The sequence below is a fragment of the Capsicum annuum genome, chromosome 12 (genome assembly GCF_002878395.1).
Source record: "Capsicum annuum cultivar UCD-10X-F1 chromosome 12, UCD10Xv1.1, whole genome shotgun sequence".
Taxonomy (NCBI): Eukaryota; Viridiplantae; Streptophyta; class Magnoliopsida; order Solanales; family Solanaceae; genus Capsicum; species Capsicum annuum.
Genome location: NC_061122.1, coordinates 229,912,076 through 229,927,789, shown reverse-complemented (window position 1 = coordinate 229,927,789; position 15,714 = coordinate 229,912,076). Strand labels below are relative to the sequence as shown.

General features: G+C 31.2%; 2 long non-coding RNA genes across 2 annotated transcripts; both read right to left on the bottom strand.

Annotated features, from left to right (window-relative positions):
* Nucleotides 1–6,022: 6,022 nt before the first annotated feature.
* On the bottom strand, nt 6,023–9,124 carry LOC107849595. Its single transcript, XR_001668217.2, has 2 exons — nt 7,506–9,124; nt 6,023–6,452 (listed from the first exon to the last, which is right to left on the bottom strand). It is a non-coding gene; the product is annotated as an uncharacterized LOC107849595 (long non-coding RNA).
* Nucleotides 9,125–10,877: 1,753 nt separating this feature from the next.
* LOC107851734 lies at nt 10,878–12,007 on the bottom strand. The gene is made up of 2 exons (XR_001669141.2): nt 11,681–12,007; nt 10,878–11,364 (listed from the first exon to the last, which is right to left on the bottom strand). It is a non-coding gene; the product is annotated as an uncharacterized LOC107851734 (long non-coding RNA).
* Nucleotides 12,008–15,714: the final 3,707 nt, after the last annotated feature.

The window sequence follows — 15,714 nt, the reverse complement described above, 5'->3', positions numbered from 1 at the left end:
TATTGAGAAGATAAGAATTAATGTTTGTTAACTAGTAAAAAATTATAATACAATGTTTAATTATTTATAGAACACACTACTTGCTCAAATGAAGGACAATCAATACACTAGGCATTGTGATTGATGGAACGATAACTATTTTTTTCATTCGTAATTAGAAATTTTTAAATTATATTAAGATAAAAAGGATTAGTTTTTAAGAAATACTTAATAACAATAACAATAATAAATTTAGTGAAATTCTAAAAAATGAGTTTCAAAAAGGATAAAGTATAGACAAATCTTATTTTTATCTTTTAGAGATACGAAAGATGATTCTGAAAAATCTCGGGCTTAAAATATGTCAAACAGTTCAAAAAAGAAATACAAATAGATAGGGTTGAATCTAGAATATATTGAGAGGATTCACCCGAACTCTTTCGAAAACAAATAGGAGAAACAATAATAACAAAAGCAAAACAATACAACAGCCGATACACACAACTATCAACAATAATCAAAATTAAAGATTAAGAAACTACAAATATAATAAAAACACTATTAATGAAAATTCTCGTAAGAATCTATCTCACGTGAAAACGACAGAATGTATAGTAAAAAAGATAAAATTTAGGGATGCATAAGTAGGCTATTTAATTTGTATAAAATTGAATAAGTAGATACACATATTTTATATGACATAATACACATAAGATATTGTGTAGGATAAAAAATTGATCACGTAGGACGCCACATAGAATATATATATATATATATATATACTTGTTGAACTTTAGACAAGTTTAAGTGCCTACTTGTGCATCCTGAGGTCATAGATGTGATTTGAGGTCAAGTTAAAGAGCACGTTTATGTTTTGATATATTTTCTTCGTTTCATTTCATATATTGTCACTTTCTTTTTTATTCGCCCTAAGAAAAATGTTATTATTTTTTGATTTGATAACTATTAAAAGATATTATTTCATTTTTAATTTTATTGAATTTATTTAATTAAAAATAATAGTAGTACATATTTTAATAAAAGATAATTTAATAAATATTATTAATTTTTTGTTTAATTAAAATATGTCATATAAAATAAAAGGGGAGTAGTATAGTACTATTATTTTAACGGCGGCTTTTCTGAATTCTGATCCATAAGTTCTATTTTAGTGGCTGCTTTATTATGGAGACACCTAAGAAGAATTGACTTTAAAGCTGTTGTTAAAAAAAAATTCAACATTTACGTATTTAATAGAGTATTTAAGATTTTTATAAAAAAAAAAATTTTATTTCTATTACTGACATATAAATGTGAATAAAGTTGTTAAAGCAGCTAGCTCATAATCAATATGTCTGCTTGATTCAAATATGAATTCGGATATAATGATCTATTATGATTTTAATACATACATATCTCTAAATTAATCAAATTTAATCTGATAAAGTCATTAAAAAATTTACAAAAATAGCATTCGATAAACATTGTATATAGCGTGTGGAGAAGATCTTTCGTATCTTTCGAGATTCATTCTACGATATTGAATAATAAAAATAAGCCAAAAATAAGTGATTTCAATTTCAACCCTTACGAAAAACAATCGACTTTAAATTCCTTTCACATTCATGTTACATCGAGAATACTCTCTTTCATGCTCATGTCACATCGAGATACGACAGAAGGACAAAAACAACAAAATCCAAGCCAATTTTTAAAATTGTTTAAATATATAAAAAAAAACTCTTTAAATATTTATTATTTTATTGCTAGTGTCCCATGTGCGCTCTCTCTGGCTGCTACTATATAAAGGATCCAAAAGATTGACTCACGTTTATTATTATTAATTAGGTACTATTAAGAAAGATGAGAACTAAAATTTGTTACAAAATCATAGCACAATATTTTGTTATTAATAGAAAACTAGTTGCTCAAGTGGACCACTAGTACGGTTAGAGTTTGTGACCCAAATATAATTGATCTGATCTTAAAAAGTTTGTGATATAATTTATGTTTGTGATTTTTCATGAAATTTGTGGTGGTAGCGTATAACCCATCACTGATCCCGTTGGGGTGTGGGGGCTTTGTCCTCGTGGTATGAACCTATATATTTTTGGGCCTATAATTTATTTGTACGCACGTATTATATAAGTGCAATTAGTGAATCGTTTTTAGACGTTCAGAAAATACGTCATTCTCCTCATTGTCTTCTCCATCCATTATAGTAAAATTCCTTTGCTTGTGGGTTTTTCCGCAAAGATTTTCACGTAAATCTGTGTGTTGATCTTGTTTTTCTTTTACTTGTGGTTTTGCTTATTTTGTCCGATTATAACAAGTACACTAATCTCGAGTTTGTGATGTAGCGATAAGTATTTTTTTCAGTTCTTGATCGAAAATTCTTAATTCAAATTATGTGGAATAAAAAATAGTTGATCCACGAGGTAATATTGATAAAATTTCTGACAGACAAATGATGAAAGCTTTTAATTTAGTCGAATAATTTATCCGTCAGTCTATTAATGAAGCATCTCATAGTATAGCATTATTTTAATGGTGATTTTTCTGAATTGTGTGTTGAGTTCTAAGTGAATATGTGAATGAAAATTAAAGGAATAAATGGATGAAAAAGTGAAGTGAGTTTTCACTTTAAGGAAGTAAAGTTCTCTCACACTTGTAATGCTTATATTGAGAAGCATTTCTTCATGTGGATAGTGAGGCAAGAACAAGAGATGTCTCACGCCGTTGTCGTCACTCGCACGGCATCAGCTTCAACAAATGATTGAGAATTATTTTTTTTTTTTAGACAAAATTTATTCGAAACTTGAAATAAGTGAAATTTGTAAACCAAAAATTGAATAGAAAATATTTCTTCATTTGCGAAAGCAGTCATAGCGCACCTTGAAAGGATGCGATCCTTCGAGGGACTGTTTCAGAACGAAATGACGATCTGCACGAGTAGGTTGAGCACAGGTCAGATGCAGTTTGAGCACAGGCCAAGCTTGAACATTCTGTTTTGTGCCAAAAGCTACCTGCCTGTGCAGATGCAGCGTAGGTAGGTGTCGCTTTGAAAAATAGTTCATTGTTTCGGGAATCATTGGTTTCTTTCTCAAGCATCACCTTTTGACTATAAATATCTCAACTTTTACTTAGGTAAAGGTACGAAATTTGAGTTAAAAAACATCATCATCTTCTTCTTCTTCTAACTCTAGTATAATCTTCAAACTGTTGAATCAGTTCGTTGTTTGAAAAATTTGAAGCATCATTATTTTCTGAAGTGAATCATTTTATCTGAAAGGAGATATTCATTAACCTCGATTACTTGAGGAAAATAAATTACTTAAAGATACACCGTTAATTTAATGGGCTTGATTCTATTATTTTCTGTTTTCATCTTACTTCCTTTGAATTGGTTTTACTGTTTTTTCTAAAAACTAGTAGAAACTTCATTTTAATAATTCATATATTATTTAAATATGTGTTTGAAATTGTTAGAACTTCTTCGTAGTTCTTAAAATTATTCTTAAATTTAGTATTAAAATTTATATTTTAAATACAAATTTTATACCCAAAATATAACATTGTGATCCATAAGTGGTATTTTAGTGGCTGCTTTATTATGGAGATACCTAGTAAGAATTGACTTTAAAGTTGTACTAGTTCAAATAAAAAATTCAAGATTTAGGTATTTAATATTTATGGTCGAGGGGAGGCTGAGACGGATAGTGTCTATTTCGGAGAACCAGTTCGGATTTATGCCCGGCCGCTCGACGACGGAGGCAATCCACCTGGTACGGAGGTTGGTGGAGCAGTATAGGGAGAGGAAGAAGGATCTGCACATGATGTTTATCGACCTGGAGAAGGCTTACGACAAAGTCCCCAAGGAGGTGCTTTGGAGATGCTTGGAGGTGAGTGGGGTACCGCTGGCATATACCAGAGTAATTAAGGATATGTATGATGGAGCGAAAACCCAGGTGAGGACGGCGGAGGAGACTCGGAGCATTTCACTGTCCTGACAGGATTGCATCAGGGATCTACTCTTAGTCCCTTTTTGTTTGCGTTGGTGATGGATGTGTTGACGCGGCGTATTCAAGGGGAGGTGCCGTGGTGTATGCTTTTTGCAGACGATGTAGTTCTGATAGATGAGACTCGAGGGGGTGTGAATGACAAATTAGAGGTGTGGAGGCGAACTCTTGAGTCTAAAGGGTTCAGGGTGAGCAGTAGCAAGACAGAGTATGTGGAATGGAAGTTTAATGACGTGAGGCGGGAGAATGAGGTAGTAGTGAAGCTGGAAGCTCAGGAGGTATGTAAGAGGGACAAGTTCAAGTACCTTGGGTCCGTGATCCAGAGTAACGGTGAGATTGACGAGGATGTCTCGCACCGTATTGGGGCGGGATGGATGAAGTGGAAACTCGCGTCGGGGGTGTTGTGTGATAAGAAGGTGCCGCCCAAGCTTAAAGGCAAATTCTACAGGGTGGTAGTCCGTCCGGCCTTGTTGTATGGAGCGGAGTGTTGGCCAGTTAAGAACTCCCACATCCAAAAAATGAAGGTGGCAGAAATGCGGATGTTGCGCTGGATGTGTGGACTGACTAGAGGGGATAGAGTTCGGAATGAGACTATCCGGGAGAAGGTTAGTGTGACTTCAGTGGAGTTCAAGATGCGGGAAGCACGATTGAGATGGTTCGGACACGTGAAGAGGAGAGGCATGGATGCCCCGGTCCGTAGGTGTGAGAGGCTAGCGTTGGATGGTTTTAAGCAGGGCAGGAGTAGGCCGAAGAAGTACTGGGGTGAGGTGGTTAGGCGGGACATGGAACAGTTACAGCTCACCGAGGACATGACCCTAGATAGGAAGGTCTGGAGGACGCGAATTACGGCAGAGGATTAGGGCCAGTTCGGGTCGCTAGTGTAGGGAATTACTTGGTGGGGGTTTTATTCTTGTCATGATTCCGTGTTCCGTGTTCCATGTTGTATTACGAATCTGTGTGCTTTCCCCTACTTTCCTCTGCTTTATATTACTTATGGGTGCCGTATTTATGTTATGTAATCTGCTTCTGTGCTGCACTATGTGTTTGTGTGGTATCTCGTGTCTTGAGCCGGGGGTTTATCGGAAACAACCTTTCTACTTCATTAGAGGTAGAGGTATGGACTGCGTACATCTTACCCCCCGACCCCACTAGGTGGGAATACACTGAATTTGTTGTTGTTGTTGTAATATTTATGATTTTTAATAAAACATTTATTTATATCTTAAAATATGAATATAAATATAATCATCTACGATTTTATACATACGTATCTCCGACTCAATAGAAACCAATCAAGAATTACCCCTTTATTCAATGTCAAATTAAAAGAAAATACATTAGACCATATAGAAAACGCTATTCTCTTCAAACATTAATCAGTTTGACTTTCATACTCTAAATCAGACGAAATAAATCGAAATAAATGGAGCACACGTGTTTTTTGTAATGTGACTCATTTCCAAATTTGGCATGTGGAAATCTTGGATTGCTTTCTATATTTGAGTCTACATTGGTACAAGGTGCACCTTTGTAATTACATTGTGAATGAGATTTGCAAAGCTGGTCACATCCTTTGTAATAATTTATATTTTGGGAGTACAACCTGCTTAATCACTTGTACTTCTGACGTTAGCCATCACTTGTGTATTTAGATTTTGAGGATCAAAATGAATCAACTGTGTAATATAACATAACATAAAAAGAACAATCAAAGTATTTCAAATAGAAATTAGTGTATCTAAATGAACGAAACCAGCTGAAACTAACAAGATCAAAATGGACTGTATTATTATATTTAAAATTAATAACTCATTGAGTGAATTTTGTGAAATAAAATATAAAATACAATTTAAATATATAGTTTGATAAAACTCATAATTTATGATTTATCTCTAATAATTTATCTCAAAATCCACCTTCCTATATTTGATTATCATTTTGATAGAGGCGAATGAAGAAAACTGGAAAAAAATAAGCTTATATTTATCATCAACAAATACAAAAAAAAAAAAAGTAATATACAATTTAAATATAATTCGGTTGAACTCATAATTTATACTTTATCTCTAATAATTTATCTCAAAACCCGCCCTCCTATATTGGATCATTTTGATAGAGACGAATGACGAAAATTTAAAAAATAAGCTTACATTTATCATCCAACAAATAAAAAAAAAAAAATCATATTGAAAAAATTCTTAATCTAAATTCGACCTTTGTAGAATCTGCCCATCAAAAAAAGGTCAACATGGAGTCAAACATCTCTTAAATGGCGATTTAGAACTTTGTCGTCGACAATAACCACAATCTAGCAATTTTCTACAATCAAAATGAATTTCACAACGTTCAAAACAACGATGAGTGTAGCTTAGATCTGGTAGTACAATCTGCTTAATCACTTGTACTTCTAAAGGTAAGTCTCGAAAAGCCACCACTCTATTGTTCGAAAACAAACTGCAAATACCATAATAACAAATATTAGTAGCTTTACATATATGTCACACCCCTTTTTGACCAAAAAAAAAAAATATATGTATTTTAAGTTCAAAAGGGTTTTATTATTAAGGTGACAAAAATGAAAAAAGTTTATTTCGAAAAAAGGATTATTTACATTATTTTTTCTTATTCAGAGTCGCCACTTGGCATAATTCGGTGTGTCAAGTCACCTTTGGAAAATTCTTTTCGAAACGGTTTGACTCTAAAAACTGATTCGTAAACAGAGATTTCGGCTAAGGAATTCTGTTGACCGAGGGGAAGGTGTTAGGCACCCCTCGATCCCGTGGTTCGACCACGGTCGCTTGGTGGAGCGTATTGGCTAATTTGACATTACAAATGTACAAACCACATAAACACACAAAACAAGCAAACAAACAAATCACACAAAATTCAAAACAAACCAAAATAATGTTCGGTCCAAATTATACAATCCAAAATAAAAGAGGTGCTGAAATATAAAACCTATTCTATTCTAAACTAATCCTAAACTAAACTCCACCCGACGTTCCGGGCCTTGATCACGAGCCTCCTTTGCGTACATGCCACTTCGGGGCATTCCCCAAATAAATCATACAAATCCTTCGGGGCATTCCCCGGCCAGATGAGTACAATTTAAACTTTTCGTGCAATAAAGTAGAAAGTACCATTCACGCACATATTCAAACACTCCAACAAATCGTTATTCCTAAATTTGCCTACCCGGCCTACGTTTGCCTTACCAAGTTCAACGTATCACAATTCTATCATGTTCAACATTATCAATACATCAAAATTAATCAATATTCATTTTCCTCCATTTTTAATCCCCACCCTAATTCATTCTCAACCACGTGATTAACCCATTTCAATACACAATCCACCAATCGAGAATAACAAAAATTCACCAATCATGCTTAGCATATCACACATCCAAATGTCACCAACAGTTCACATCAACAAATAAACCACGGTATCGAATCGCACGCAATCACAATCACATAAAAAGAAATGAAAGAGAAGAAAGAATTGGACCTTAAATTTGAAGCTTTCAAACTCAATGTTATTCGAATAAAGAGAGTCCACACTCGAAAACCTCGAGCCGAACCTTAACACCAACAATCCAACTCGACAAATAATGATCCGTTCACCGTCACTTTTTGCGTCGTTACTGTTCACTGGTACTGTTCACCAGTTACAGTTCACCGGTTACTGTTCACCGGCGCCTTTTTTTGTTGTTGTTGTTGTTGTTCTTGTGAGTAAGATTATTTTGTGATTGTTGTTATTGTGGAGAAGATGATGATCAAAGAATGAGCCTCTCCTTTTTCCCTCTTAGAATTTTTCTTTTATAATGGGCATGGATTTGTTATGATGTGGGAATTTTGGTGGGTCCTCCATATATTCTTTCTTTGTGGACAAGAAAAAGGAGGGGGCTCACATGGGTAGTTAGGGTGGTGATGGTGATGTGTGATTTTTAATAGGGAGAAATTGTTAGAATAAGATAAAATTAATTAGGAATTGTTATTTTTGTTTTTTTGTGAAGGGTTATCACACGGGTGAGGACACACACTAAGACGAGGGTAAAATGATAAGAATACTTTCGAGAAAGGATAAAATGGATAAAATTATATGTCTATAATATATACTTAGAATAAGGTTACATAGAACGAATAATAACTTTGATTATAATTAAGTGAAAATCGATAAAATCAACCCACTTATAAAAGAGAATGATAAAGAAATACCTACCAGCGAGTGTTGCAAGTACAAAATAAAAAAAAAGAAAGAGAGCTTGTGAGGTAGGAATATCTTGTTAGCCACTTTTTTGATTAGTGAAAGACCTAAAACACACACATATATAGGCCTTTAAATTGTTTAAATACAAATATGTCTAAATCTCAAAACATATGTTATTCGGGGGGTAGTATTGTGAGTGTAAAATCAAAATTTAAAGTTTATAAATTTTGATCAATTTTATTTTCATAAATTATTAAATTTTAAATTAATATATAATTCATACAAATTTAATAATATTTTAAAATAAATATAAAAATTATTGAGCTTAATCGAACTCAAAGTCGATATTCTAGCTTCATCTTTAGACTCACTCATTGGTGTCCCAGCTCCCATCAGGCGGAGCCAGCCGTCGACGTGGGAGTTCACTGAATCGACTTCGATCAAAAATTATATTATTTATACATTATATATATATATAATGTCAAATCTCCTTCGATTAATTTTTTTTAAAATTTTATATACCTTTCGTAAAAATTCTGACTCCACCTCTAACTCTCGTGATGTTTACTTTCTCTCTCTGACTGCTATTATATAAAGCATCCAAGGGTGATTCACTTTTTTTTTTAATTAATTAAAAAAAGCACAAGTTGTTGCATATACATAGTCATGATTCATAAAGTATATATTATTTTAATGGCGGCTTTTCTTTTATCGATGAGTTTTATTTTAAGCCAAATATAGTAATATAAAAACAATGCTTAAATTTATCCCATTTTTTAATTTCTGAACTAAAAGGGTTGTATTTACTCCCTTTATACATTTTTATTTGTCACTACTATACTTTTCGAGATCAAACTACATGAATTGTAATTAATATTTTAAAATATATTTTTCACCATATAGATACATATATATAAATTAATATATGAAAAATTATAATTTATAGCATTTTTTATATAATATTATACCATCTAAATTTTAAATTTAAATTATACGTCCTAATATTTTGGTAAAAATTTATGTAGTTTGACCTTGAAAAATGAAATAATGACAAGTAAAAATAAATGGGGGAGCATTAAATACTTGTACTCTAGTTAAATTGAATTTATTAAGTATGTTCTATAAAAGCATAAAATTAACTACTCTCTCCGTTCTAAATTACCCGTCCCAAATTTTCTAATTTGATTTCTCATTTTATTTGTCTTTTTTCATTAATCAAGAAGAGACAATTTTTTTTCCATGTTTTACCCTTTGCATTAATTAATTTTTCTTCAAATTAAACTATAAACATCATTTAATGTGAGTACTATGGTAAATTAGGCATGTTATTAATTATTTTTCTAATCAATGTGTCATCTCAATTTGGAACGAGTAATTTAGGACGGAGGAAGTACTTCTGTTCATCTTTATTTGTCTATTAGTGACTTGACACACTATTCAAGAAACAATAAATAATAGGAGTAGTATAACGATATCGCTCTTTAAATTTAATTAATTCATGAATGCTTTGGCAATTGTATTGAATATGACTATAGTGAATAATAAATAACTAAAGGTAAAAGAAATTTGAATGAGTAAATTATTCATTGATTTATAAATCAAATAAGTATTATTAAATATTTATTTTTAATATCATGAATGAGTAAAGATGGATAGAGGAAATATGAATCATTGTTAATATGTCGTTAAATTGCTCAAAATTAATAAAAAAAATTAACAATCCATCGCTAAATAAATTAAGCAATAAATTTAATGGCCGGTTATAAAAAATTATGCATAGCTATTTTTTGTTTTTTACTCCTGTCTCATATTAGTTGAATATTTTTTACACGCATGTTCAGAAATTATAAATAAAAAAATAATTTTACTAATTTACTCTTTAAAAATTTCTTGTAAACACTTTTAAAAAGAATTATTTACAAGGATAATCACAAAAAAATTTAATTAATATTTTTTTTGATTTAACAAAGTCACCAATTAATATAAAATAATTATATTTTTAATAATATGATCAATTCACTTGGAACAGAGGAAATAGTAATTCTTTCTGACACAAAGTTTCACCATTATTTTCTCCAAAAGATTAATCTCATTTTTCTTTCTCTTGCTCTCTCCCCCTATAAAAAAATCCATCGCGTTAAAGCTTGTTTACAAAGATCATCATAGATTATTCAATATGTTATCACTTATTTATTAAGATCCTCATAATTTATTAATACGTACATGTCGTTATGTTTATGACAAAAATTTTTATTTTTATTTACATTTTGATTGAAGTTCAGTCTAACTCACTATATCTATATATTTAAATTTCCACATGTCATGTATTGATTCGTCATATTTACCATGACCGGCATGTTATTTTGTTCATAGATTGTCAACGAATTAACAAAACATTATTTTAAACTATGAGCTATTTAGCAACATATTAGCGATGACATTCACAGCTAATTCTAATCTTGCAAATCTGCAATGATATTCATAGCTAATTCTAATATTTTCTACATTGTGGGTTATTAATTTCCACACCTAGCATCTCGGACCTTCGGGTACTTACTACTTACAAATATAGAATTACTTTATCTTACAAGCGATATAAAACGTAGAAGTAACAAGTAAAAATAAAAAATAACAAATTCTATAATTAAACAACAATATAAAGCTAACACATTCACGATAAAAATATCAAAATATTATTAGCAATGAGTTATTCAGCAACAGATCAACAACACTTATACAAGACACATCTCAAAAGAAAATAAAGGACAGAAATATTAATACAATGATAGCAAGTTGTTGGTGCCTCCTCCATGAACTAGTGGAAGTTCATCTCTAGCTACAACAGCATATCTAGTGTAATTCCAAAAAGCGCAATTTGAATAGGCTAGAATGTACGCAGACCATACCACTGCCTCAAAACTTCGTAATAATTATCTCCAGTGCCAACATTTCCATACTTTGGATGTTTTATATTGCAATCTACATTGTGTACATGGTGAACCTTTAAAAGCTTGGCAATATTGATGAGATGTGCAAGATTTGCCACACGAAGATTTGTAAGGTTTTAGAAGTTGCTCAATCATTTGTATTTCTTCTTCTAAATATGGTAAGCTTCTAAATGCCATCACTTGAGTGTTTGAGGACCAAAATGAATTAACTGCAAAACATGATTAATCAAATTAAAAAATATATATATGAACACCAATATATGGATTATTGTGAGATGATTACTGGAATTGCATATCTTCTTTAACCAGAAATCTCGAGTTTGAACTCTTAAAAAGAAAAAGAAAAAGTTATTCAAATCACCGCCCTCGCAATTAACTAGATAATGTACAAATTTAAATTTAATCGGACTAAAATATGAACTGAATAGTGAATATAAAATAAATATTTGTAAGTTAATTTAACTAATTTATACAATATATTTCACAAAGACCAAAAAAGGGATGATGAAGTAATTAATTACTTACCAACAAGTGAAACAAGGAGAACACAGAAAAAGGAAGAGAGCTTGTGAGATAGGAACTTGTTAGCCATCTTTAGAGAATTAATAATTGTGTTGAGTTCATTTTCTTTCTTAATGGAAGATATATATATATGCCTATAAAATTGTATAAAATATATAAATATCTCTTTCAAAATATATATTTTACTAACCACTTGTGTCCCATGTCCCCCCTCTCTCTCTCTCCTGGCTGCTAATGTATAAAGCATCAAAGTATGACCCACTATATTAGGTACTCAATAAGGATGTTCGTGCTAGAAATCTTATGAAAAATACTCAATTGTGAATATTATAGAAAATTTATATTACTTGAGGCGTGTAAATGACACTATTATTAAGAATGTTTTATTCAGTATATATAGATATGTTCTTCAAAATTCTACAAGTTCTTTTAGTATAGATTAAAAATCAAAAATCAATAAAGATTAAATCAAAGAAAATCCAGCTCAAAAACATATATGGAAGAAAAAATACCCTTCAAAAACTTATACATCCAAAGAAAAGATTCATATAATTTGAGCTATGTAAATGACATTATTGTTAAGAATATTTTACTGAGTATAAGTACATTACAACAACAACAATAACAAAACAATGTATTCTCAAAAAGAGGGGTATGGGAAGGGTAAAATGTATGCAGTCCATACCGCTATCTCCGAAGAAGTAGAAAGGTTGTTTCCGAAAGACCCTCGGCTCAGGACACAGAATAGTAAACAAGATCGTAATGAAGCATGAAGCATGATAGATGGCATAACATAAGTAATGAACAAGGAATAATACAAATAGAGCTCAGAGAAATACGAGCAATATGAAATAGGAAGTAAGAAATAAGAGATAGGACACACACCTAGTAGTAACGTATACTCACAAGCCCAACAACACCCACCCCACCCAAACTCTCCTGACTAGAGTCTCCTACCTATGGACACAATCCTAGGATTACTAACCCGGCTATACAAGAGCTCTCCTGACTATTAGCTACAACTCATACATCCACACTAGCCTTCTACTCTTATCCGCGACCTCCATACCTTCCTATCTAGGGTCATATTCTCAGTAAGTTGAAATTGAACCATGTCATGTCTAATCACCTTCCTCTAGTATTTTTCGGCCTATCTCCACTCCTCCTAAATTCGTCCAAGGCTAGCCTTTCACACCTAAGTCACTCCTATCTTCTCCCGGATAATCTCATTTCTAACTCTATTCCCTTTAGTAAGCCCACACATCCAACACAACATTCTCATTTCCGCCACCTTCAATTTTTGAATGTGGGAGTTCTTGACTGGTCAATACTCCGCTCCATACAACATGACCGGACGGACTATCACTCTGTAGAATTTGCCTTTAAACTTAAGTGACACCTTCTTATCACACAACACTCCCGTGGAGAGCCTCCACTTTATCCAACCCACTCCAATACGTTTTGAGATATCCTCATCAATCTCGTTGTTTTCCTGGATAATAGACCCACTGAGTATAAGTATATTCTTCAGAATTTTATAAGTAAAAACTCTTCAAAAACTTATACATCCAAAGAAAAGGGCCTAGAATATATGTTAGTAAAGAGACCTGAGGTTTTTCTCTTTTAATATTTAACAAAAGTAAAAGTCACCATTAAATAAGCTTAAAATTGACAAAAATGACGGATAAAAATAAAAAAAAAGATATAAATTAATAAAAATAAGTTAATATATTGTTGGTGGGCTAAACTGGGCACCATATCAGTCAAAAAATGACTTTCATGCGCCTTCATGGAGGTGCAATATACGCACCTGGCCAACTCAACAAAAAGTGTCAAAATAACACACTTTATGGCTACTTGAGGTGTTAAAATAAAACAATATCCACTTAAGTGAAAAATGATGCATACTTAAAGGGACTGCGTATGAATTTTGCCGAGGAATAAATATAAGGGGATCTACTTTTTCCTTTTGAAAAAATCACATAAATATACATATTTAAAGCCTATATTACAAAATCTACCACAAGATTTTATTTTACGAAATATATCAATACGAAACTAACAAAACTTATTAAGTAGGGTAAAAAAAATTATTGGATCATCATGAACCCCGTCAATTAGGGCTCCTTGATGACGAACTCTCTCTCTTTCAGTCTCTCTCCATTTTTTACTTAGTCTTAGAGTTCTCTCCAACTTTGGACAAAGTGGAATCAGAGGATTCTAGAAGAACAAGTTAATTCAATTGTGGAAGTAAATCCAGATGACAACCATTCTTGGAAATGATACTTTAATGGTGAGGTTAACATAAAAGGCATAGGTATTACGGCAATTTTCATATTGTCTACAAGGCGGTTTCTTGTTTTTCATGATTGTTGGATTAATAGGAGTCAAAAATCACCGCCGAAGCACCCCCACCGGAGCTCTCATCTGAAACAACCCGAAACCGATCCTATTTCTGTAAATAGTATAAAAATAATGTGAAAACTGAAACATGATATAGAAATTGGTGTTTCATAAAAATTATAGATTTTGTAAATGGTATAAAAATAATATACAAATTGATACTTCTATAAAGAGAGGTGGATAAAGAAGAGGTCACTGCTTCTAATCTTCATAGCCACACTATATTTTTTTTTAACGAGAAAACAGACAAGTGCTAAAAATAGGTGTAGAGCGGGTTTCGAACCCGCATTATTGAAGTTAAACCAAACAATTTCGACCACTTACACCACCAGTCCCTTTGATATTGTGGGTGCCAAGTATAATATTTATACATTAACTGATACATATACACATAAGTATACAGAGTTTCATCCGAGAGGTGCGGGTGCCGTGCCATCTCATACCTTCTACATAGATCCGCCCCTATCTATAAATATGATATGCAATTGATATAGAAATTGGTGTCATTTAAAAAATATTTAAATACATCCTAAAAATATGATATAAATATCGTATAGAAATTAGTGTTTTATAAAGGTTTATGTCAAAAAAACTTATGACATTTAAATATGCTATATTTCTATGAGATATAATTACCTTCTAAAATAATGATATAAAAATACTATATAAAATGGTACTCCTGTTAATATAATATGAAATTAATATAAAAAATATTGTCCTTTAAAAAATATTTAATTATATTCAAAAAATTATAATATAAACATGGTATAGAAAGTGGTATTTCATAAAGATTATTTTAAAAGAACTTATGACAGTTGAATAGTTGGTAGATTTTGTAAATAAAAACTACTTTTTATAAATAAAAAATAATAGTGATAGATTTTGTAATATAGACTCTAAATTTGTATATTTGTGTGATTTGCCCCTTTTCTTTTTTGAGATAAAATATTTTTTTCTAGCATTGAGAAGGGCCCAATATTATAGATTTCGAAATGGGTTTTATAAAAATTTGTCACTTTACATATTTCGAAATAATTTAAGATATATTGTGATATTTTATTTATAATTTTATAAGGTTAAAATTCAAATATTTTTATCTGAATTTTAGCTATTATGATTGCATTCAATTATTTTTACTTGACCTTTAATCATATTTATTTAAAGTTCACGTATCTTTAGTTAAACTTTAGTCATATTTATCTAAAATTCCGGTACTTCTACTTGCAGTTCTATGTATATATGGGAAAATTCAAACAAAAATTGAACTTCAATCACTTTGTCTGAAGCTTAAATTCGAATAACGCATATCAAAAAAAAAAATTTAGGGAATCAAACTCTCAAAGACTTTGTCACTATGTCGCGAGTAAGAAATCTGGTTAAAAATTTATGTTGTTAGAGAAAGCATAGTACTTTTATTTACATAGAATATACCAATCAAGTGAAAAAAATTAATCCTAATTTGAAAGGAGACATTAAGGTAAGTTGATATATTGATTTAGTGTTAATTAAGAACCTTAATAGATGAATTCATCATATTAAAATTTTAAATATATATATATATATAAATATATATATATATATATATATATATATATATATATATATATATAATAGTCTTTGATCTAATAAATTAA